Raw genomic sequence first — 25,116 nt, forward strand, 5'->3', positions numbered from 1 at the left:
CCTGAGGTTACAAACTCCTTTAGTCTGTATTTGTCTTCAGGATTCAGCAGAACTTACCTGATGGGAGCACTCTGAAGAATTTTTGTCCTGGGTGTTGAATGCCTGATCCTGCATGGCTGAATGTAGATGTTTTTAGGTGAGATCTTCTGTGAGATGGTAACATTCAGGGAGTGACTGTTAATGCAACACCATAGAGGATGTCCAGTTTCTCTAAGTACTTACAAGGCATACCACCACTGTGTTGTCAGCAAACTAAATGGCCGTGTAGTCGCCATAGTGGGAGTAAAGCTGAGGGTGGCAGATGAAAGGGTTCAGCCTTATGTTTTGCAATTGAAATAAATGCATAAAATGCCAAAAATAAATGTAATAAATGTAAAAAATTACATTACAATGCTGCTGATGAGAACCAATCTTTGAAAAATTGCGATCTGATCTAGATCATGATGACAATCCAACATGTGCTTCAGCCACATAAACTGGAAACAGATTGTGTTGCTCTCCGATAGTCTGTATGATGAACTGCCTTTGTTTTTCAGTCTTTGAGAGGTCCGTCAAAAGAGGAGACAGTCAAAATCAGTGAACAAAACTGAAAGTGAAAAGTGACGTGACGTGGCCAAGTATGGTTACCCAGGGGCGTAGCCATCATTTCAAAAGTGGGGGGGACGGAATGTCTATATACCTTTTTTTTTGTTGTTGTTTTTTTATAGTTAACCCTTGTCTAATTGACAGGTTTTATTTTTAATCATACCTTTTTGCTTAATATGCTTTATGATTATATTATTATATATGATTATAAAACAGAAGGAAAGAAAGAGAGAAAAAAGAAAAAGAAAGAAATACAACAGCTTGTCACTGGGACAGTACCCTTAAAATGACATCTTTGTACCTTATTTACCCCAAAAAGTTTCATAGTTGTACATTACGGTACATATTGGTACTCTAATGTACTAATGTGCACCTTTTTGAGTATAAGTTACAAAGATGTCCTTATAAAGGTACTATTTTTTAAGGTATAAGAAATATCTTATCATAGACAATGCTGTAAATAATCTTTACCTCTGAAGCCTCACTGAAACTTTCTGCCTCATTCACTCTCAGCTCTGAATTCACTTCTGCCTCTGTCTACAGCAAATAAAGCAGTGTTTGAAACATGTACATACAGGGAATAGTGACATACAGAAGAAAATAACACATTAAGTACACTGCTGGACAATAACCAATCATTTGTATCCTAAATTATTTTTTAACACTTTAGAATGATAAACACATATTCACTATTAACTATGACTTTTGCCTCAATAAACTCTTCATTTACTGCTTATTAATAGCTTGTAAGGTAGTTGTTGTAGTTGTTAAGTTTATAAGTTTATGGCTCAGAATGATGTGTTTATGTCCCACACTTCTGGCTTTTTTCCTCAGAATTGACAAACTCACTATTGCTGAGATAAATCGAGTTATAAATTCAGAACTAGGAGATATAAACTTGCATTTGTAAAAACAAACAAGAAAAAAAAAAAAGAATGTCAGAATTGTGAGAAAAATAGGTAAATTTTATGTGAAATGTTATAGGTTTAAATAGTATTTCATGCTATAACTGTAGGACTAATAAAATATATCCCCTATGAACTGCATATGTGAATATTGAGCCCGGTCTCATGAAAATGCATAGAAGTAGTACGCCAAATAAAAATGAAAACCTGTGGTATTGATACGCAAAAATGGACTTTGGCGTATATATGATACGAACGTATTTGGCATGCATATAATACGCAGTTTTCGCGTGCATATGATACAAAATTTGTTGGTGTGCATATGATATGCAGTTTTCGCGTACATATGATACGCATCTACCCCACAACCCTAATCCTACCCATTGCGTAGCATACTGTATACACGCCAAAGTCCATTATTGCGTATCAATAATACAAGTTTTCATTTTTATTGGGTTGACTCATGAAGACCTATGGTTTAAATCAAATTTATGCTTTAAAAGTAAAGTCATCATAGCAGGTTTCATCCATAGTCTGTCCTTTTAAACATCTGCGTTTAGCTTCAAATGGTGTCTTTGACGACAATATTCTATACAAATTGTTCTTCGGATTTGTATTCCGATTCTGACATCCAAAGTAAAGTAAAGTAAAGTCGTGACGTATTGTCAAGTATGGTGACCCATACTCGAAATTGGTGCTCTGCGTTTAACCCATCCAAGTGCACACACACAGCAGTGAGTAGTGAACAAATGCACACACACACACACACACACACACCGTGAACACACACCCGGAGCAGTGGGCAGCCCGGGGAGCAATTGGGGGTTCGGTGCCTTGCTCAAGGGCACCTCAGTCGTGGTATTGAGGGTGGAGAGAGCGCTGTACATTCACTCCCCCCACCTACAATTCCTGCCGGCCGGGGACTCGAACCCGCAACCTTACGATTACGAGTCGGACTCTCTAACCATTAGGCCACGACTTCCCCCTCACAAAGGCACAGCAATACATTTTTTCTCTTATTCCATGGATTTTAACTGTTTCCCTCCACTTGTTCCCAGTGTTTTTCTGCCACCACAATGCGCACGCAGCTGCAAGTGATGTAACTGTGACATTGTTACAGATTAGTCTATATGGTTAAATAATACCTTTCCCTAACAGCCACGTGTGGGCCACTTAAGGGCCATCAGCCCTTTACAGAACACATTATAATAACTGTATAAGATACTGTTTTGGTTCAGTTCTGACTACAAAGAAATGGACCAGATTTGGTTGGGCCCCTCTTTTATCATGATTAGCCCCTTTTCTGATCAGGGCCCTTGGAATCATCCTGACCTTCCCCCTGTTACAGCGGCCCTGCTTCATACACACACACAGACAGAGAGAGAGAGGGAAAGACAACCTAGTATTGGTAGAATGCTGGTTATTCATTCTTTTCATCTGGATTTGCACTGCTTTTATGTGTCTTTTCAGTGGTAATTATTGACCACTCTTCACCATAGCAAAGACTATTGATTTTACTGACATTACTACAGCCAACAACATTCTATTGACACCAACTCACTTAAAGGTCAGATAGGTTTCAATGTAGCACATAAATCATAAACACACAAAGATAAATGCAGGTACACACAAATTTCAGTCAGCAGTCAACCAGCAGTCACTGAAAAAAACTAATTTTTTTAAATCCTAATGGACATAGTGAACATTTTGTAAATTGCTCTATTGAATTTTTCATTAATAAGAAAAAGCACTCCACTTAGAAACGGGGAAGCACTAGATCCAGCAACCCTACCCCATACATGTCAGATTCAAAAAAGTTTTTAATCTTTTAAAATTATTTCAGGCTGTTATGTTTAGGTTCAGTAATTTCACTTTAATGACAATTAAAAGGTTATCAGTCAGTTATTCAAATGGCTTTTTTCAAAAATGTCCTTAAGCCAGATCAAAATGCTCATATATATATAAAAAAAAAGAAGTCAGACAGACTTAGAGGTTTTTGCATCTGAACTCTTCATAATATATATATATATATATATATATATATATAGAGAGAGAGAGAGATTTTTTTATTTTTAAAAAATCTTTATTATACATTTGAACTCTTTCACATCTTATGTGATATTATAAAATGAGATAAGATGTGAAAGAGTTCAAATTGGAGAAGTACTCTAAAAAGTTGAAAATAATATAAAATTATTATTTTCAACTTTACAGAGTACTTCTCCAATTGTCCAAATCGTTTGAAAATCCAGTAGATTTTTCATACAACAATAAAAAGAAAAATCATGCTTAATTCTTGTTTTTAAGTCCTTTAAAAACCTTCACTATATTACAGTCATTTCCAAAATCAATTTTCTGTTTTCAATTTAAATAAATAGACATCTTTGCTTGACCTATAATACAATTCAGCAAACGCCCCATTCTTTTCTTAACTTTAGATTCCTTAAAACCATAAATTAATACAGGTATACTGAACATTTCATTAAAGTCATCAAAAATCATTGTCAGCACTTCAATCAGAGACTGTAACTGTCACGAATCTGGTCCATGCTCTCCCGGTTAACCACCACTAGAGGTCACCCGCTCACCACAGTGACTTTTTCACTCACAACACATTGGACTCCATTTCCCACAATCCATTGCACTGACGACATGCACAGCTGTTCACTATCTCGCCCACACCTGATCATCATTTCACAATCACTACCACTCACTATTTAAGCCTGGGACTTGCGCTTGCTCACTGCTGAGTATTGTTAGCCTAGTCTCTTTACAAAGCGTTCTCTGTTTCCCGAGTTAGATTTCCTGTGTTTTGATTCCTGCCCGTGTTCTCGGATTATTCTCTCTGCCTTGCCCTGTTTGGATACTGTTCGCCGATCGTCGACCCACGCTTGCTCCACGGATTGCTCTGTCTTGCCTCTGCCATACCTGTTTGCTGTCTCCCGACCCTGCCTGTATGACCATGTTTTACAATAAAGCTTTGCAAATGGATCCGCACGTCTCGCGTCTCGTCAGCCCCGTAACCGAATACTCGGCCCAACAAGGATCCAGCGGCTTTCCCAAAGAACATCGGTCAGGTATGGATGCAGCGATCTTATTATTGGCCCTCAAGCAGGGTACACGATCACTAGAGCGTTACATCATTGAATATTTGGCTTTGGCTAATGGCTCAGATTTACCGGATTGTATGCTAATAGATTTTTTTTGCGATGGCCTTAAGCAGCCATTAAAAGCAAAAATAATTCATAAGGCTCCTCATTTATCACGGAGTCATTTTCTGGAGTATGTTCTGTGTACTGTTGGTTCAACATTCACTGTGGGGGTCGCGGAGGAAAGACACCGCACCCAATTGTTTGATTACAGCTGCGCTAGAGCACGCTCACAAAATGGCAACCATAACACCACCTCATAGCGTCATTGCTGCTTGTAAAGAGTCAAGTCCCAGCCTATGTCAAAGAGCCAGAGTCCCTTCACGCCTCAGCCAGAGTCCCTTCACGCCTCAGCCAGAGTCCCTTCACGCCTCAGCCAGAGTCCCTTCACGCCTCAGCTCCTCAAGAGCGCCCCAAAGAGGCCGTCCGTGAACTCTCTACCTGCCCGGTCACGGCCCCTGGGACCATGGGGACTCTCTCTGTGTTGTCAGTCTCTGTTCTCCCTGTGGTGTCTGTCTCTGTTTCCCCCGGATCCCTGATCCTGCCATGGCTTCCTGAGCAGTCTGCTCTACCGTGGAGATCCTCTGCCCTGTCTACTCCACACTGGTGGGCTCTGGTTCTGTCTGCTCTGCGGTGGTGGTCAGCTGTCTGGCTCTGGGGGTCTCCTGCTCTGCCCAGGTGCGCTCTGGTCCCGTCCTGCCCTGCCACGGCTCCTGAGACCATGAAGGCTCTCCCTGTGTTGTGTCTCCGCTCTCCCTGTGGTGTCCGTCTCTGTTCTCCCTAGATCCCTGACCCTGCCATGGCTTCCTGACCAGTCCGCTCTACCGTGGAGATACTCTGCCCAGTCTACGCCACACTGGTGGGCTCCGGCTCCGTCTACTCCGCCGTGGTGGTCAACTGTCTGGCTCTGGGGGTCACCTGCTCCGCCCAGATCCCAGTCTCTGTCATGGGTTCCTGCCCTGTCTGCCTCCCTGTGATGGTCCTCTGCCCTGCCGTGGTGGTCTTCTGCTCGGGTCTGGTGGTCTTCTGACCCGCCGTGGTGGTCCTCTGCTCAGGTCTGGTGGTCATCTGCTCTGCTGTGGTGGTCCACTGCTCCGGTCTGGTGGTCATCTGCTCCGCCCTGGTGGGTTCCTGCTCCGTCTGCTCCGCCCTGGTGGGCTCTTGCTCTGTCCTGGTCTCCGGTTCCGGCTGGATGTCCTGCTCATCCCCGGTCTTCCCACGTCCTCAAGGACCTGGCCCTCCGCCCCTCCCCCTGCTCCGCCTCCGCTCCACCGCCCTCCTGGATTGTTTAGGAGCATCTGGAAGCCGCTCCTTTGGGGGGGGCTGCTATGTCACGAATCTGGTCCATGCTCTCCCGGTTAACCACCACTAGAGGTCACCCGCTCACCACAGTGACTTTTTCACTCACAACACATTGGACTCCATTTCCCACAATCCATTGCACTGACGACATGCACAGCTGTTCACTATCTTGCCCACACCTGATCATCATTTCACAATCACCACCACTCACTATTTAAGCCTGGGACTTGCTCTTGCTCACCGCCGAGTATTGTTAGCCTAGTCTCTTTACAAAGCGTTCTCTGTTTCACGAGTTAGATTTCCTGTGTTTTGATTCCTGCCCGTGTTCCCGGATTATTCTCTCTGCCTTGCCCTGTTTGGATACTGTTCGCCGATCGTCGACCCACGCTTGCTCCACGGATTGCTCTGTCTTGCCTCTGCCATACCTGTTTGCTGTCTCCCGACCCTGCCTGTATGACCATGTTTTACAATAAAGCTTTGCAAATGGATCCTCACGTCTCGTCAGCCCCGTAACAGTAACCTTTGACAATAAATACAAAAATGAAAAATAGTTTCTCTCTGCCCACAAAACGTACAACTGTCCATTACATCAAAATAGAAATGAATTAATTCACTGCAACAATGCCATGAAAAATCCTCCACTGCAAATCTCCAATATATAGTCAATGGTGGCTTGTATAACGTACCCCACATTGGTTTAAAATCAGAAGCAACACATAAATGACTTCGCCATGCATTATCAGAACGATGTATCAACAATTGTTTGTTCAACACCTTTGAACAAAAATAAAAAAATTTATATGAATTTACCTGATAAGAGCATTGCATATGGTCATCTCAGCAGCAAATCATGTCCGTTGAGGTGCAGTACAGTTGAAAACTAGATTACCTGTTTCCAGCTGCTCCCAGGATATAACATATAAATATAACACATGTACATGTACCGAACTGATGTTTTTTTGGATAGCTGTTGTGTACTTGAGCTTCCGAATGTGGTTTGAGGCAAGTAGAATAATATGTACTACAATTTTCTTAACTACTATGCAAACATACACAGTATCTACACGTAACCAGGTTGTAAGTATAACATTTGCGGGCTGTAATCTAAAGTGATTGTTACCCTCTTGCTAAGTGTAGTTATTGTGTAAGTGTAACATTAAACAATTTTAGTCATGCTACAATGTGTTTCAAAGTTATTAACAATGAACAGTATTACATAATTAAATACAAGGTCCAAAGACCTTAAGTTAAAGATATATTTTTATTATTTAACAAAATTTTAATAGATCTTTTCCAGGAACATAATGCAGAAAAAAATAATTTGCAACCACTTATACAAAATACAAAGAACAGTAAAAAAAAAACACACACACAAAATCATGTTCTACATTTATTTTTAACAGGCATATTGTCAATTTTTCCTTTCAGCTGTGGGCAGGAATCAACAAATTTCTGGAGATCTTTTGCATATGCTTGCAAAGTTGTCCCTGCTATATGAGGGAGCAGAAAAGTCCTCCCCCTCTGATGCAATTTTCACCTGTGATCACAATACATTGCAAAAAAAAAAAAAAAAAATGTTAATACATGTCAAGTTTGCATAATGTAAAGAAGTGTTGCACAAAGCTTATATTTAACCAAATATATAAAATAAGGACTTCTGTGAGGACTCTGTCACAGCAATGTTTCAAGGAAAATCTGTAAGAGTTGCCAACACTGTTATTTTATTGTTAATTGCTTTACCGTCTCAAAGGACTACAAAAGTACACAGGTAACTGGAAAATTAAAACAGAACTTAACAGTATAATAAAATAGAGAATATGCGACAGTAAGTAGGTGATAGTCAATTCCACTCTGATGGGCTCCAATTCAACTTTTAAGGAGTAGTTCACTTCTAGAACAAAAATTTACAGATAATTTGCTCGCGATGTGCTTACAGTGTAGCTGCTTTGTTTATGTTGGGCATCTCCATTTGCTCGGGTCTCACGTGGATATTTACATATGAACGGCACGAGCCGCGAGGGGGCGGGACTGCATTAGAGATAATGAGTTGGATGGGAAAGACTGCACATCATGTTGGTTTCACACTGATATACTTCACACAATGTTTGTTTTCGATAAGACTTACATCATTTAAAAGTAGACACTTCAAGCTTTCTATAGATATACAGTCAGGTCCATAAATATTGGGACATCGACACAATTCTAACATTTTTGGCTCTATACACCACCACAATGGATTTCAAATGAAACGAACAAGATGTGCTTTAACTGCAGACTGTCAGCTTTAATTTGAGGGTATTTACATCCAAATCAGGTGAACGGTGTAGGAATTACAACAGTTTGCATATGTGCCTCCCACTTGTTAAGGGACCAAAAGTAATGGAACAGAATAATAATCATAAATCAAACTTTCACTTTTTAATACTTGGTTGCAAATCCTTTGCAGTCAATTACAGCCTGAAGTCTGGAATGCATAGACATCACCAGACGCTGGGTTTCATCCCTGGTGATGCTCTGCCAGGCCTCTACTGCAACCGTCTTCAGTTCCTGCTTGTTCTTGGGGCATTTTCCCTTCAGTTTTGTCTTCAGCAAGTGAAATGCATGCTCAATCGGATTCAGGTCAGGTGATTGACTTGGCCATTGCATAACAGTCCACTTCTTTCCCTTCAAAAACTCTTTGGTTGCTTTTGCAGTATGCTTTGGGTCATTGTCCTTCTGTACTGTGAAGCGCCGTCCAGTGAGTTCTGAAGCATTTGGCTGAATATGAGCAGATAATATTGCCCGAAACACTTCAGAATTCATCCTGCTGCTTTTGTCAGCAGTCACATCATCAATAAATACAAGAGAACCAGTTCCACTGGCAGCCATACATGTCCACGTCATGACACTACCACCACCATGCTTCACTGATGAGGTGGTATGCTTAGGATCATGAGCAGTTCCTTTCCTTCTCCATACTCTTCTCTTCCCATCACTCTGGTACAAGTTGATCTTGGTCTCATCTGTCCATAGGATGTTGTTCCAGAACTGTGAAGGCTTTTTTAGATGTCGTTTGGCAAACTCTAATCTGGCCTTCCTGTTTTTGAAGCTCACCAATGGTTTACATCTTGTGGTGAACCCTCTGTATTCACTCTGGTGAAGTCTTCTCTTGATTGTGGACTTTGACACACATACACCTACCTCCTGGAGAGTGTTCTTGATCTGGCCAACTGTTGTGAAGGGTGTTTTCTTCACCAGGGAAAGAATTCTTCGGTCATCCACCACAGTTGTTTTCCGTGGTCTTCCAGGTCTTTTGGTGTTGCTGAGCTCACCGGTGCGTTCCTTCTTTTTAGGAATGTTCCAAACAGTTGTTTTGGCCACGCCTAATGTTTTTGCTATCTCTCTGATGGGTTTGTTTTGTTTTTTCAGCCTAATGATGGCTTGCTTCACTGATAGTGACAGCTCTTTGGATCTCATCTTGACAGTTGACAGCAACAGATTCCAAATGCAAATAGCACACTTGAAATGAACTCTGGACCTTTTATCTGCACATTGTAATTGGGATAATGAGGGAATAACACACACCTGGCCATGGAACAGCTGAGAAGCCAATTGTCCCATTACTTTTGGTCCCTTAACAAGTGGGAGGCACATATGCAAACTGTTGTAATTCCTACACCGTTCACCTGATTTGGATGTAAATACCCTCAAATTAAAGTCTGCAGTTAAAGCACATCTTGTTCGTTTCATTTGAAATCCATTGTGGTGGTGTATAGAGCCAAAAATGTTAGAATTGTGTCGATGTCCCAATATTTATGGACCTGACTGTAACTCCAATGCCTGTGTGTTGAGAATTCGCAAGAGTTACAGTTCATTTTAGTGATGCGTTTCTAAAAGCAGTTCGCGGAGACGGAGAAGACAGAGCGCACACTGTTTGTTTTCTTCTTTTCCAAAACCACAAAAGTGTTGTTGTTCTTGTGAGTGTACACAAATAAAAGTAGACACAACAGTTTTGATTGATATATTGCTCTTATCTGTACGATCAAAACTGAAAGCGTAATTTAAGTTATTTTTGGCGTTAAGTCCAATTATACTTCTGCGTCGGACCTACGCCGTAGCCTCTACGCCGTAAGCTGTGTGTTTTCATTTATACTTCTGCGTCGTTGTCCGTGTCGACGTGCAGTACACATGCGGACCGCTAGTCTGCAGTGTCCAGGGGCATGTTGCTGATGTGACCCGCAGTACCACGGCAAAAGCCGAAGAAGAAGCACCTCGTCTGAGAAGCATTATAGCCTTGATGGCGGCAAATAAATATCAAATCATTACGTAAAATCATTATTTAAAACTACAAAAAGGGGACAACAACGGAACAGGAGAAGACGGCCTTCTTTCAATCACCACAAGGACGTGTACCATGGCAGATCAACATTGTTTGTCGCAGACAACTACTGATGTATAATTTTTCTTTGCTTTGTTTTATTTTAAATAAGGTGTAACATTGAACTATATTACAGTGATCATAAACGCACACAAAACTCACAGCGCTTGCATTCCGCGTAGAATTGACGCAATGTTAGATTTTTGGAGAGGTGCACGTCAGGTACGGCGCAGGCCTGTGCGTCTCTGCGTAGGCTATGGCGTAGGTTCGACGCAGAAGTATAAATTGGGCTTTATTAGGAGAAGATGCCACAAAACGCATATACGCATTTGTAGACCCCACAGCCAAAAATCCTTGAAACCACTAAAACATCTCTGATCAGTGAAATCAACAATTGATCTTTTGTGTATACAATATGACTGATCTTTATGTATTATCATTCCCATCACTTTTTTAAATCGATTAACCAAAGTTTTGGATAAGATTTTATAATCAGCACAGAATAATGCTATTGGTCTCCAATTTTTGATTTCTTTCAAATCACCTTTTTTTGGGAGCAGGGTTAAAACTGCCCTTTTACAACTCTGTGGCAGCTGTCCTCCATTCAAACTTTCATTCAGAACTTCAAACAAATCATCTCCCAAAAACTCCCAATAGGCCTTATAAAAATCAACAGGAAGACTATCAATTCCTGGTGCATTGTGACGAAAAGTTCTATTAATCAAAATATAAATTATTTGAGTATAATCAATGTGAATATGGTCATTTATGTATCAACTTATCCTACTATTATAATCATGTGTGTTTGCCTACGTGTATAGAAATCAGTATGAGAAGTGCAGACATAGAGGGAAGCTGCTTGTCGTGTTTTTCCTTTAGGCAAAATATATAATGGGGCCCTTATTTTCACGGAACATAAAATTAAGGCCTCCTGACTGCCTCCAGACTACATCGTGGTCCCATGACAAACATGTATACAATGTATTGAACACACCTAGAGAAAAAAACTGTATAAAAAAAGAATGCGAAAAAAAGATTAGTGAGATTACTCTGCAGGGATTTCTCAGCTTTATTGACTCTGAAAATAAAGCCTATCTTCTGGTATCAAAACTCTTTTGACAAAGGTTTCATCAATTTTTCAAAAGATTCTTTAGGCACTTGAGGAAGATCTTTGTAAAATTGTTGTGCCAGAAAAACATTTTCTTCATACTTGCATAGAGCTCTTCATAAAAATGAACTGCTATTCTGCGTATATCAGATATTTCCGTGAGTTACTTCCCATCAATAGATCTTAAACAATGAATTAACCGACACTGGCCATTTCTTTTCCGGCTCCACAATATCAACTTCTAAATTTGCAATGTACCCAACAATGCCCCTGGTTACATTGAAAGCATATTGATTACAAAACAGTTCTATTTGAATCTTTCCAGCATCCCACCATTGTTTCAATGAACTGAAATTTTCTTTTTGTAATTTCCATTTTGCCCCAACAAAATCTAAAAAAAATAAAAAATGTATATTTTAAAATTAAAATCTTCAACAAGTGCCTCAACAACTAAAATGCCAATATGCACTCTTATTTCTTATAGACTTGATATAAACATAAGTAATCACCATAGAATGGTCTGAAAAACCCACTGGATATACACTCACCTAAAGGATTATTAGGAACACCATACTAATACTGTGTTTGACCCCCTTTCGCCTTCAGAACTGCCTTAATTCTACGTGGCATTGATTCAACAAGGTGCTGAAAGCATTCTTTAGAAATGTTGGCCCATATTGATAGGATAGCATCTTGCAGTTGATGGAGATTTGTGGGATGCACATCTAGGGCACGAAGCTCCCGTTCCACCACATCCCAAAGATGCTCTATTGGGCTGAGATCTGGTGACTGTGGGGGCCATTCTAGTACAGTGAACTCATTGTCATGTTCAAGAAACCAATTTGAAATGATTCGAGCTTTGTGACATGGTGCATTATCCTGCTGGAAGTAGCCATCAGAGGATGGGTACATGGTGGTCATAAAGGGATGGACATGGTCAGAAACAATGCTCAGGTAGGCCGTGGCATTTAAACGATGCCCAATTGGCACTAAGGTGCCTAAAGTGTGCCAAGAAAACATCCCCCACACCATTACACCACCACCACCAGCCTGCACAGTGGTAACAAGGCATGATGGATCCATGTTCTCATTCTGTTTACGCCAAATTCTGACTCTACCATCTGAATGTCTCAACAGAAATCGAGACTCATCAGACCAGGCAACATTTTTCCAGTCTTCAACCGTCCAATTTTGGTGAGCTCGCGCAAATTGTAGCCTCTTTTTCCTATTTGTAGTGGAGATGAGTGGTACCCGGTGGGGTCTTCTGCTGTTGTAGCCCATCCGCCTCAAGGTTGTGCGTGTTGTGGCTTCACAAATGCTTTGCTGCATACCTCGGTTGTAACGAGTGGTTATTTCAGTCAAAGTTGCTCTTCTATCAGCTTGAATCAGTCGGCCCATTCTCCTCTGACCTCTAGCATCAACAAGGCATTTTCGCCCACAGGACTGCCGCATACTGGATGTTTTTCCCTTTTCACACCATTCTTTGTAAACCCTAGAAATGGTTGTGCGTGAAAATCCCAGTAACTGAGCAAATTGTGAAATACTCAGACCGGCCCGTCTGGCACCAACAACCATGCCACGCTCAAAATTACTTAAATCACTTTTCTTTCTCATTCTGACATTCAGTTTGGAGTTCAGGAGATTGTCTTGACCAGGACCACACCCCTAAATGCATTGAAGCAACTGCCATGTGATTGGTTGATTAGATAATTGCATTAATGAGAAATTGAACAGGTGTTCCTAATAATCCTTTAGGTGAGTGTATATGACAACATTTAAAAAACAGATTTAAATTTATAACAATAAAATCTATCCAACCTTGCTAAAGCAATGTGATTTTATCTTACGTGTGTCCATGTATACTGTCTTATATTGTTATGCAAGTTTCTCCAAATATCACAAAGTTCATTTGATACAATGAGTTGTGACATTCTTTGCCTTGAAGGGCCATGAGTCTCCAGATGATTCCTATCATTATCACTGGCAGTACAGTTAAAATCTTCAAAATAATGCAAAATAATGTTAAAGTGTCAAATAATGATCTTCACAATGCTGAATTGTATTAGCAAGTGTATCTAAAAAAAATATTATTTCAGATGCATTTACTGGAGCATACACATTAATCAATTCCAGTGTTATCTTTTCATAATTCACTGTAACTTTTAATAATCATCCTTTTTTTATTTGTTCTATCTTACAGGATTCTGGTAAAAATTCCTTGAAAATAAAATTCCAACTCCTGCACTAAAAACACTTTTATGACTAAGACCGATATGACCATCCCATTCATTCTGCCACTCTACTACATTATCTGGTGTGCTATGAGTTTCTTGAACAAATGCTATATATATATTTTTCATTTTCAAAATGTCATACAATTGTGCTCTTTTAGCAACATCTCTCACTCCATTTAAGTTAATGGATGAGATTTCAAAATGACTCTTTAGGAAAGAGTAAGTCAAAAAGCACAAAACAAGCACATTTTTATTATTGCTCCACCATTTGATCATTTTCAATTTGACTTAATCTAGAGCTCAATATTTGTACAGATTCACATCTGGATTGGATAGACAGTTTCCCCCACTTTGTCTCATCAAAAATCTGTCTGATTCAATAAACAATGTTTGACGAGAGAAGTAATCAGTGACTTCAACATTCCGCTTCCCCTTGGTAGACTGTAGAAAGCTTCTCACTTTCTCCAAACTATAGCCTCTAAATTCTTTCTTCATATTCACATTAGTGAATGAATCAGAAGATTCTCTCTCACTGGCCGAACCTGATATATCATCAGCACTGTAAGATTCTCAACAAGCACCAATTTCCTTAGTTACATCAATATTCAGCATTTTTTTTCTTTGATTTAGGCACTACCTCAACATTGATTTGTTTTTCTCTTAATTGTTGGAACTTTAAATGATCATTTCATCATCTCTGAGCTGTTTCTTCACTTTCCTGTGCTTCCTTCATATTATCCTCTACACTTTCACCTTGTCCATAGTTGTTTCTTTCTCAGGCTATTTCCTGTTGTTACCACTCACAATCACTTGTTCTGTGTTATTTTCTTCCTCAGCCCTTTCCACAGTACTATTATTTTGATTTTCTTATTCTGGACATGAACGCATTAAATGTCCTTCTTTGCCACATCCAAAACACTTCAAGTTTTCAATTCATGCAAAAATCTCATAATCAAACCCGTCAATCCTGAACTTCAGAACAATATTCAATTCCTCTACACCACTCTGCAGTAGCATGTATACTTGTCTCCTAAACGAAACAACATGTTTCAGCAATGGCGATTTACAGCCTAGAGGGATCTTTTTTATGGCAATCTGACAATCTGACCATGTCTTGAAAGTTCCCTTTCTACAATTTCATCCTTAATGAAAGGAGGCACATTTGACAGCAATACTCTCTTCGCTAGATTAACGAGAATAAATACTTTCACAAAGCTATCATTCAATGTTATTCCTTTTTCAACAAACTCATTCACTTTGTCAATCTTGTCTAAAAACAAAACGATCACGCTGTTCGTCCTTGATGCAGACCATATGCTGTTATATCCAACAACTTCTCCAATCGCTATACTAACTTTTTCCACTGAGCTCTCAACTGGCACTTTAACTCCATGTCGGAGAGTTAGCTGTTCAAAACCCACACCTCCTGAACTAGGCATGGCTGCCAGCTAAAAAAATAACTGGCCACCCCCCCCCAATCACTCACACTCCAAAACAACAAGATATAGCAACAATACATAAAAAAGTAACAGACCGTAAAGTTGCCAAAAAACTCCAATCACGCTCCGATTCACTCTCCACTCGCTCTACAAACACTCACGCATGTGCAAATGTGGAAAAAGAGAGAGAGAGAGAGAGAGAGAGTATCTTCTTACAAACACTTACAATTGATGATGTGTTGTGGTTATGATAATATATTCCTGTGCATCTGTAGGTAAAATGATGATGCCAGTCAGATCACATCGTGTATTCTGGAAACATGCTAATGCTCTGTTGTTTAATAACTGATTAGAGCAGGCAGGGGCAGACTGGCCATAGGGAGCACCGGGAGAATTCCCGGTGGTCTGGCAGCCAATTTGGCCCGCTGCCCTACATTTTTATATATATATATACACATACATATATATATACTGCCGTGCAAAGGCAAAAGACCGTAACTTTGATTTTTGTTGTAAATGAGTTATTGATATTTTTGGGACATTCAAGACATTATTTATCGTGTACTTAAGTATCTTGAGTCAATTTTGTTGTTTTTCCGAGAAAATAACGGGTGTTCTCAACTTTAACTTCAAAATGCCCTGGAGAAACCAAGGCAGAACACTGTATAACACCAGTAAAGTCTCTTTTGCTTTGTTTGGAAGGCTCAAATTGAGTTGCAGCGTTCTTTTTTAAGCCTTTGTTTAATCACGCGACAAAATGAGGTTACGGTGCCTGGTTGGAGTTATACGGTGTTCTGCCTTTTTTACTGTCCATTACAGTCTGCCGCATTTTAATTACAATGTAGACAAACGAATTAGATCGCGATCTTCCAAACCGCTCCATATAACAAAGCACTGTAAAGACCAGACACCTTGGCAGCAATACATAATCATGAATAACCTTTAAAGATTTTTTTTTTTCCTTTTTTGTCATGCAGATTATTCACCAGGCTGTCACTTCTAGTTGGATGTGTGTTTACTTGAACGCTGTAGCATGTAGCATGATCCGTCATAAAATCAGTACTAACAGTTCGCAATTTAATCCATATCCTACCTTTTTTTGTAACCCCATAAAATCAATCCCTAGCGCTGAACGTCGTCGGAGATGTTTAATCCACGCGCATTTCTGAGCATGCCTGCTTGCTGGTGTTCACGTAAATCCACAAGTCGTTCTTTTAGGTTAGGCTATTTAATTCAAGTCAATATAAGTAATTATGCTATGTCTAGAATTATTTTACGTTACTGAGCATAGCAAATAAATTGGTAGCAAAACGGTATCCACTCACGTTTAACTTTTAGTCTGCTTGTTACGGTCAAAAAAATTAAAAAATAATACAGTCACACTATATGCAATAGCCAATTTGAGATAGCCCATGATAAGTAGATTTGATATAGGTATTACTATAAAGATTTAGTAAATGGTGATTAGCAATCAAATATTGATAATGTGGAAGTTACTGCCTTTTGCCTTGGTGTGACTTCTCACTTTTTGCAGATAATGCAAAGGCAGAGTACATTAACTAAAAATCAAGTTTGAGCTCACTATTTTTTAATGTAGATCATTTTCATTACTAAAACATCTAATTGCCTACCTATAATTAATTTGGCTGGACAAGTAAAAAAACTTTAAAGTCATTTTTCTCAGTTTCACACTCAAGCGAGTTAAGGTATTTTTCCTTCGTATGGCAGTATATATATATATATATATATATATATATATATATATATATATATATATATATGTGTTGTTGTTGCCTGCTGAATGTACTAAAGTGACTATTTCCGAATTCACCATTCAATAATAAAACTCTAATAAATCAAGTCGGTTACTGGTCTTGACTGGCAACGCAATTCGCCTCGCGCACGCTCCTGCGTCCGCCAATAGGATGCAAGACTCGAGAATGGAGTGGAAGTGCCCAGGTGGAGCAGAGAGGCTAAACTGTCCTGTTCAGTTCAGGTCAGTTACTTCTGTAAACAGACTATTGTAGTTTTATTAAACATTAAACTTCTAGAAAATGTTAGCAGTAGCAGTCAATTACTGAAAAATTACCAAAAGGACGTAATTACTATTGTAAAGAGTAGGAATAGCAGACAAATATTCACATCGTTTTATAACAGGTTTAGAGGGCGCTAACCCTGCTGAAAAAAAAACAATAGAACCCTGCCCAAAACACAATAGAAAATATAATGGATTTAATAGCTATAATGGGAATTGTATTGGTTTTAATGGAAACTATAATGGTGTCTACTGGTATGTGATGGATTCTATTGGTGGGATGTTAAATCCTATTGGAAAAATGCCTAAAACACACTACAAAAGCATTTTGTAATGTTTTACTGGAAAAAGCTAATAGTTTATAATGGTATTTTATTGGAAACCATTGGAATTTCTGTGATGGTTTACTATTGGGCTTCTATTGTTTTGTTTTTTTTAGCAGGGAAGGCAGACAACAACTCAGCCCTTACAAAAATGAACCTGTCACGGTGCACACACGAGGGAGGAACCAGGAACACGCAGACGAGGATATAAACTCAAATAACATACTTTACTGACATCAAGGCAGGGCAAGACACAGACATCAAACACCGGGGAGTAACGAGTAGACCAGACGAAATCTAACTGAACAGACAGGACTAATATACACAGGTAAATCATAGATAATGAGACAAACATGGCTGGACAAGAATTAAACTAATGATTACATTTAACAAGGACAGGAAACAAACCAAATAAGGAAACATGAGGCAGGAACACATGACAGACACGAGAGAACCCTGACAGTACTCCCCCCTCCCGAAAGGCTCGTCCCGAGCCTCAACAGCTCCATCAGGGAGGGGGGGTGGGCGCTCTGGAGGCCCCTCAGGACAGACATCCACAGGAACACAGGACGGGGACCTCCAGAGCAGAACAGACGGAGGCCCCGGCGGTGCCAGGGGCTCAGGAGGCCATGGCGGGTGGTCTTCGTGGCCGTGGCCTCGTTCCTCGGCCCGCCCACTCCACCCAGAGCTCTACTACCCCCCTCCCCCCAAATTTCCATGGGGAATCCAGGGGGTATCAGGAGCCCTCCGGGGCCAGACAGACAGGAACAGGACAGGACAGGGACAGCCCTCCTGGGCTAGACCGACAGGGACAGGACAGGACCGGACAGGAACACCCACCTGGCCTAGACCGACAGGGACAGGACAGGACAGGACCGCCCACCTGGGCTAGCTCGTAAGTAGATGCTTCTTAATAGGCATGACAAGGAGTCAGGGGCCCTTACAAGGTTCCCTCAGCAACCGCTTCCACTTCCGCGACAGGGAGGCAGGCCGCTGGAATGGCCTCCATGGCCACAAGACAAGGAGCCTGCCCCAAACGAGTCTCCATGGACAAGACAAGACTAGGTTTTTTAAAATGTTCCTGTGGGCACAACAAACACAAACACGGCTCTCCTGGCCGTGACGTGTGGACTTGATCCACGGAGAGGGTATCGGCGGCCGACGGGCATGAGTCAGCGGCAATCCGGCGGGCTTGAGTCAGCAGCAATCCGGCGGGCATTGAGTCAGAGGCTGGCCGGCGGGCATTGAGTCAGAGGCGGGTCGGCGGCGTGCACAGGGTAGCCGCGGACGGCGGCGTGAACAGGGGAGCCTGTGGGTGGGTGGGCTTTCCCCACGGATGGCGGCGTGAACTCCCGCGAACGGCGGGCTCGGTGTGAGCGGCAAGGTTGGGAGCCGCGGACGGCGGCGGATATCTCCCACGATCGGCGGGTTGGATGAGCCGCGGACAACGGCGAACTTCTCCCGCGATCGGCAGGCTGGAGGGCTCTCGGCCAGCGGACTCGCGGCAATCCTGCCGAACTCCCACGCCCACTTGACGCGGGCTAAGTCAGGATGAAGAGCGGCGACTTCCATGCCGCGAGGGACAGACAAAACAGGAACTAACAAAAGACTTTTGAAAAACGAAAAACAAAACTGAGTGAAGGGGCGCCGCTTACTGTTATGGTCTGGTCTTCTGTCACGGTGCACACACGAGGGAGGAACCAGGAACACGCAGACGAGGATATAAACTCAAATAACATACTTTACTGACATCAAGGCAGGGCAAGACACAGACATCAAACACCGGGGAGTAACGAGTAGACCAGACGAAATCTAACTGAACAGACAGGACTAATATACACAGGTAAATCATAGATAATGAGACGAACATGGCTGGACAAGAATTAAACTAATGATTACATTTAACAAGGACAGGAAACAAACCAAATAAGGAAACATGAGGCAGGAACACATGACAGACACGACAGAACCCTGACAGAACCTGGTTTTACTAAAAAAAAAAAAAAACCTTGTTTGCTATAGTTAAATTACACCCTTAAAAATAAAGATGCTTCATTCACGATGCCAGAAGAACACTTTTTTGTCTACATGCTTCCATAAAGAACCTTTAACATCTGAAGATCCTTTCTGTTTCAAAAAAGGTTCTTTGTGGCTAAAGAAGGTTCTTCAGATTATAAAAAGGTAAGAAAAATATAGTTCTGTAAAGAACCTTTGACTGAATGGTTCTTTGTGGAACCAAAAATGGTTCTTCTATGACATCACCATGAAGAACATTTTAAGCACCTTCATTTTTAAGAGTTTAACCACAAATTAACAAGGGGTTTGCTACACTATGTTTCACCATGGTATTTGTTGTAAAACTTTGGTTATACAAATGGTAATCAATTCGCCAAAAAAAACATGGTTACTATACTTTTACCATAGGCCTAATAACACCATGGTTAATTTAACTTAGGTCAAAACATGACCCATGATAATGCAAAAACATGTTTAGTGTTAAGATTTTTCTGTAAAGATATATTCAAGATGTAGATATTAATGTACTAATTTTGATTCATCTATGGCCCCAGCCTAGAGATTTAAACTTTTTTCAAAATTTGTTGTGAATGTATGAGATGGCCTGGATGAGTGTGAGATTTTCCGGCCTGAAATTTTGTCCCAGTCTGCCCCTGAGAGCAGGGGTGGCGAACATCGGTCCTGGAGAGCTGCATCCCTGAAGAGTTTTGCTTCAACCCTAATCAAACACACCTGAACAAGCTAATCAAAGTCTGAAGGGTTACTAGAAAGCTACAGGAAGGTGAGTTTTAATTAGGGTTGGAGCTGAACTCTGCAGGGCTGCGGCTCTTCAGGACCAGAGCTTGCCACCCCTGAATTAGAGTACTGCCATGTTGTGTGGGACACACTGATATTTTGTTGCAAAAGGCCAGGAGTTGCTGCCTAAAATATAATCTTCAAAAGCATGTCATCCTAACTGTGTTTGTGTGCGTGTGTGTGATGAGTCGGGGGTGGACATAATTTAATTTCATTATAGTGCTCACTACACTGAGCGCTTCTGATGTATTATGTTTATTTTGATATTAATGTACAGTTTTGCTCAAGGGAATTTCGTCTTGCCTCTTACAAACAGACCTCAGATAATAACACGTGTGGAACTGTCTGTTATTGAAATTAGTGGGTCAGCATTACATAATTAATCAAGTACAAAATACATTTGAAATAATTCTATGTATATTAAATAATCATACACCCACCCCAAAACACCCTAGCAAATGCCCTAGCATCCACTCAGAACAGCCTGGCAAAGCTCCTGCAACAACCCACAACACCCTAACATTGTGGGAACCATTCATAAAGGATTGTTGTAATATTCTTGGAATAATCTCAGACTGAAATTTTTTTTTTAGATGATCATATTTGATGCAACTGCAGTCTGTTTTTCCCTAAAGATAGGGAATATAGACTTCAGGTTTGCAGCTGAGAGGATGGTGAGTGGAGTATATGCAATTATGAGGACATTTGAGTGATGGGGACAAATAAATAAATAAAAAAGTCATGGAGTGGCATGTTGCAGTATGTGTTTGGAAGATGACTGGGTGTATAGGACAAAGAAAAATAAAATGGATGACCTCCTTGATATATTTGTAAGTGGTTACATTGATTAGAGACTCTTCAAGTTTGTTCTTTTCAGTGTCACTTCTTTCATTACTTCTTTCTTTTGTATGAGAGATGGCGACATGAGCAGCAGAGTGTTGATGATGCAATAAAGTTAACCCTCTGGTTGTGTTCAGGTCAAATTGACCCAGAAAAGATGTTCTTTTTCCCGAAAATACTAGTTAACTAGTTAGAAAATACTTACTGATTTTGTTCACACAGGGTACATAAGTACCTATTTTAGCGCGCATGCGTGAAGCAACGCTCGTCCACTCACGTAAATCCCCTCCTGACAGCAAAATGGATATATTTGCATGACTTTCTAACATTTACAGATGAAAAATATACTCGTGACATGTCAGTTATGCAATGAGGAAAACAAAACGTCTCAAATGTATTAACAGGACAAATATATTCACGGTTTGCCATGGTGGATCGATTTGATCCATGATCGACATTAAGGGCTGCTTGAGAATAAGCCTGCACAAATTAGTTAGACTGTGTGAACTTACATTGTCGTTTATAACCTCTTAGCCCCGATTGATTTGTTAGGTTATTTCAAGTCAGATTTTGGACTTTAATCCCGCTTTTCCTCAGGTCTCCATTGTTGTTGTGATTCGTCATATTCACTCGCAGTGATGATGAGAGAACGCACTAGAGAAACCGTTTCGAGAGGAGTAATCAATCTACATATAAAATATTGGTCACAGATTATTGGTCACATTCTAAACAATAAAAGTGAAGCGCATCCACTAGTAAATAAATATTTTTTTACCTATGCAAATACACTCACCTAAAGGATTATTAGGAACACCATACTAATACTGTGTTTGACCCCCTTTCGCCTTCAGAACTGCCTTAATTCTATGTGGCATTGATTCAACAATGTGCTGAAAGCATTCTTTAGAAATGTTGGCCCATATTGATAGGATAGCATCTTGCAGTTGATGGAGATTTGTGCACATCCAGGGCACGAAGCTCCCGTTCCACCACATCCCAAAGATGCTCTATTGGGTTGAGATCTGGTGACTGTGGGGGCCATTTTAGTACAGTGAACTCATTGTCATGTTCAAGAAACCAATTTGAAATGATTCGAGCTTTGTGACATGGTGCATTATCCTGCTGGAAGTAGCCATCAGAGGATGGGTACATGGTGGTCATAAAGGGATGGACATGGTCAGAAACAATGCTCAGGTAGGCCGTGGCATTTAAACGATGCCCAATTTGCACTAAGGGGCCTAAAGTGTGCCAATAAAACATCCCCCACACCATTACACCACCACCACCAGCCTGCACAGTGGTAACAAGGCATGATGGATCCATGTTCTCATTCTGTTTACACCAAATTCTGACTCTACCATCTGAATGTCTCAACAGAAATCGAGACTCATCAGACCAGGCAACATTTTTCCAGTCTTCAACCGTCCAATTTTGGTGAGCTCGTGCAAATTGTAGCCTCTTTTTCCTATTTGTAGTGGAGATGAGTGGTACCCGGTGGGGTCTTCTGCTGTTGTAGCCCATCCGCCTCAAGGTTGTGCGTGTTGTGGCTTCACAAATGCTTTGCTGCATACCTCGGTTGTAACGAGTGGTTATTTCAGTCAAAGTTGCTCTTCTATCAGCTTGAATCAGTCGGCCCATTCTCCTCTGACCTCTAGCATCAACAAGGCATTTTCACCCACAGGACTGCCGCATACTGGATGTTTTTCCCTTTTCACACCATTCTTTGTAAACCCTAGAAATGGTTGTGCGTGAAAATCCCAGTAACTGAGCAGATTGTGAAATACTCAGACCGGCCCGTCTGGCACCAACAACCATGCCACGCTCAAAATTGCTTAAATCACCTTTCTTTCCCATTCTGACATTCAGTTTGGAGTTCAGGAGATTGTCTTGACCAGGACCACACCCCTAAATGCATTGAAGTAACTGCCATGTGATTGGTTGATTAGATAATTGCATTAATGAGAAATTGAACAGGTGTTCCTAATAATCCTTTAGGTGAGTGTATGTTAGAAACGATGCATCATGATACAAATGCCAACTTGTATCCGATGCACACTTTTTAAACCGATGCATCGCAAACTTTTGTTGCCGATGCACCGAGCGAGTCGGGGAATCTTCCCATCCCTAATGCCTATTATTAGCTCCCTATAAGCATACGGACAGAAAGACAAACGTTGTGCGGAAAGATACACAATCTTTCAGCCTAGGATAAAGTCATGAACATCAACAATAATTTAGGACAAATATAATGTTTTTTTTTTTTTTTTTTTGTAAACTATGTAAGTGGCAGCAGTGTGGTGCAGCAGGATCTGGAACAGCATCCTGAGTCGCCACGGACAGTCTTTAACTTTAAATTAATGTTGTTCAACTTAAGTTGTTTGGAGTCTGGTCATTTTTAACCGGGAAGACCACAAGTGTGACAGGAGTCCGAACACAACCAGAGGGATAAGCAGAGTTCAACTTTATGCAAATGCGTAGTGATGCAATGTTACAACTAACACATCCTGACTTTGAGAGTGCAGACTCCTCCCTAATCCTTCTCCTAGTACAGTTGGCTACATCTGAACTGCTAAAGTGACTAACAGTACAGAGACTTCACAACCTTTAGCCATTTAATGTGGATTAGAGAGAATGGTGTGAACTCACCATACACCAAACTTGTAATATTCTTGGAATGATCTTCCATCGCTAAATAGTTTGACCTAGAGGTTCTAGCATGTCAATTTCAGCCCCACCAGTTCGCAGTCCAACCATCTAGTCTAGCTTGAATCAGCTCATCACCATTCAGCTTGGACCAGATAGAATTATTATGAAAACTACAGTAAAAAGCTGGTTTCAGCTGGATTTTCCAGCAGGCAAACTATACACACAGATACTCTATTACTCTCCCCATCCCCCCAACTCTGACTCATTTTTCATTGTTTCTCTGTGACAATGTTATTTGTTTGTTCATTGTTTGTCTGTCATATGAAGTGGTGCTCTTTTAAACAGCTGCATTATTCAAATTTTTGCATTTATTTATGCATGATGATCAGCAGACAGATGAACAGTGAGCGACTGGTGCTCCTCTTAAAGCTCACGAAAGCTCTTCAGTAATATTAGTGACACGCAGACATGTGCACACTCACTGACATTCACACGCTGTACATTTAGAAAGGAAAATCAGAGATTAGTTTTTGTCTGTCTGAAAGTAATGACTACAAAATATGAAATACTAAAGTATGGAGTATAAAAAGTGCAATATGCAATTTTGCTCATGGGTACTGTATTAATCCATCAATGATTAGAGGGCAACAGGTGCACATTCACTGAAAAATGTACATGTAGTCCTCAAAAAATCCACCAAAAGTCATCCAGGTCATTCTGCAAAACAGTCTCCACTGGTGTCCCTTATGAAAATATGTGAACCAAATAATAATAATAATAATAATAATAATAAAAGCTGATACCAACTTTGACTGTATTTTCTAAACACTTCAACAGAATTTAAGAAACCCTTTTTGCCACCTCTTCTCTTTGCTGTAAATATGACCATTTTGATTTAAAAAGACAAAAACAAGAATTATGCAGCCAAACTTTCTTTTTTTTTTTTACTTTCTATCTTATTTGGAGAATTGTCTTAAAGGTGACCTATTATGCAAAAATTACTTTTATAAGGTGTTTGAGCACAGTTGTGTGGCCACAGTGTGTAAAAACAACCAGTCTATTGATAGTTTTCACGTGACGTCACACCCGTATAGGAACGCCGACCTGGTGGGCAAAACAAAGCTTTGCTCCACTGACCGCCAGCTATTTTTACGCAGATTGCATCAAGTAATAATGTAGGAAAACACAGATATTAAAAGGCAAGATTCAGTGGACACCTTATTGATGATGTATTTGTACAGGCAAGAGGATGAAGCCAGAATATAAACACAATGTGCAAAGTTTCACATTAAATGGATTCCAATAGAAAACCATTAGAAGGAAAACTCTTGCAAACTCTCTAAAAATTAAGCGGATTGCGTTCATTTTCCGGCCTCATCTGC

The 25,116-nt window shown here is 40.6% G+C and overlaps 1 protein-coding gene across 1 annotated transcript in view; it reads right to left on the minus strand.

Annotated features, from left to right (window-relative positions):
• LOC306870290 (proenkephalin-A-A-like) overlaps window positions 1-25,116 on the minus strand; it is a gene marked incomplete at both ends in the record, with an annotated part of 31,599 nt that overhangs the window by 5,642 nt on the left and 841 nt on the right. The window lies entirely within an intron of this gene.

The sequence above is a fragment of the Barbus barbus genome (assembly GCF_936440315.1).
Source record: "Barbus barbus genome assembly, chromosome: 1".
NCBI lineage: Eukaryota > Metazoa > Chordata > Actinopteri > Cypriniformes > Cyprinidae > Barbus > Barbus barbus.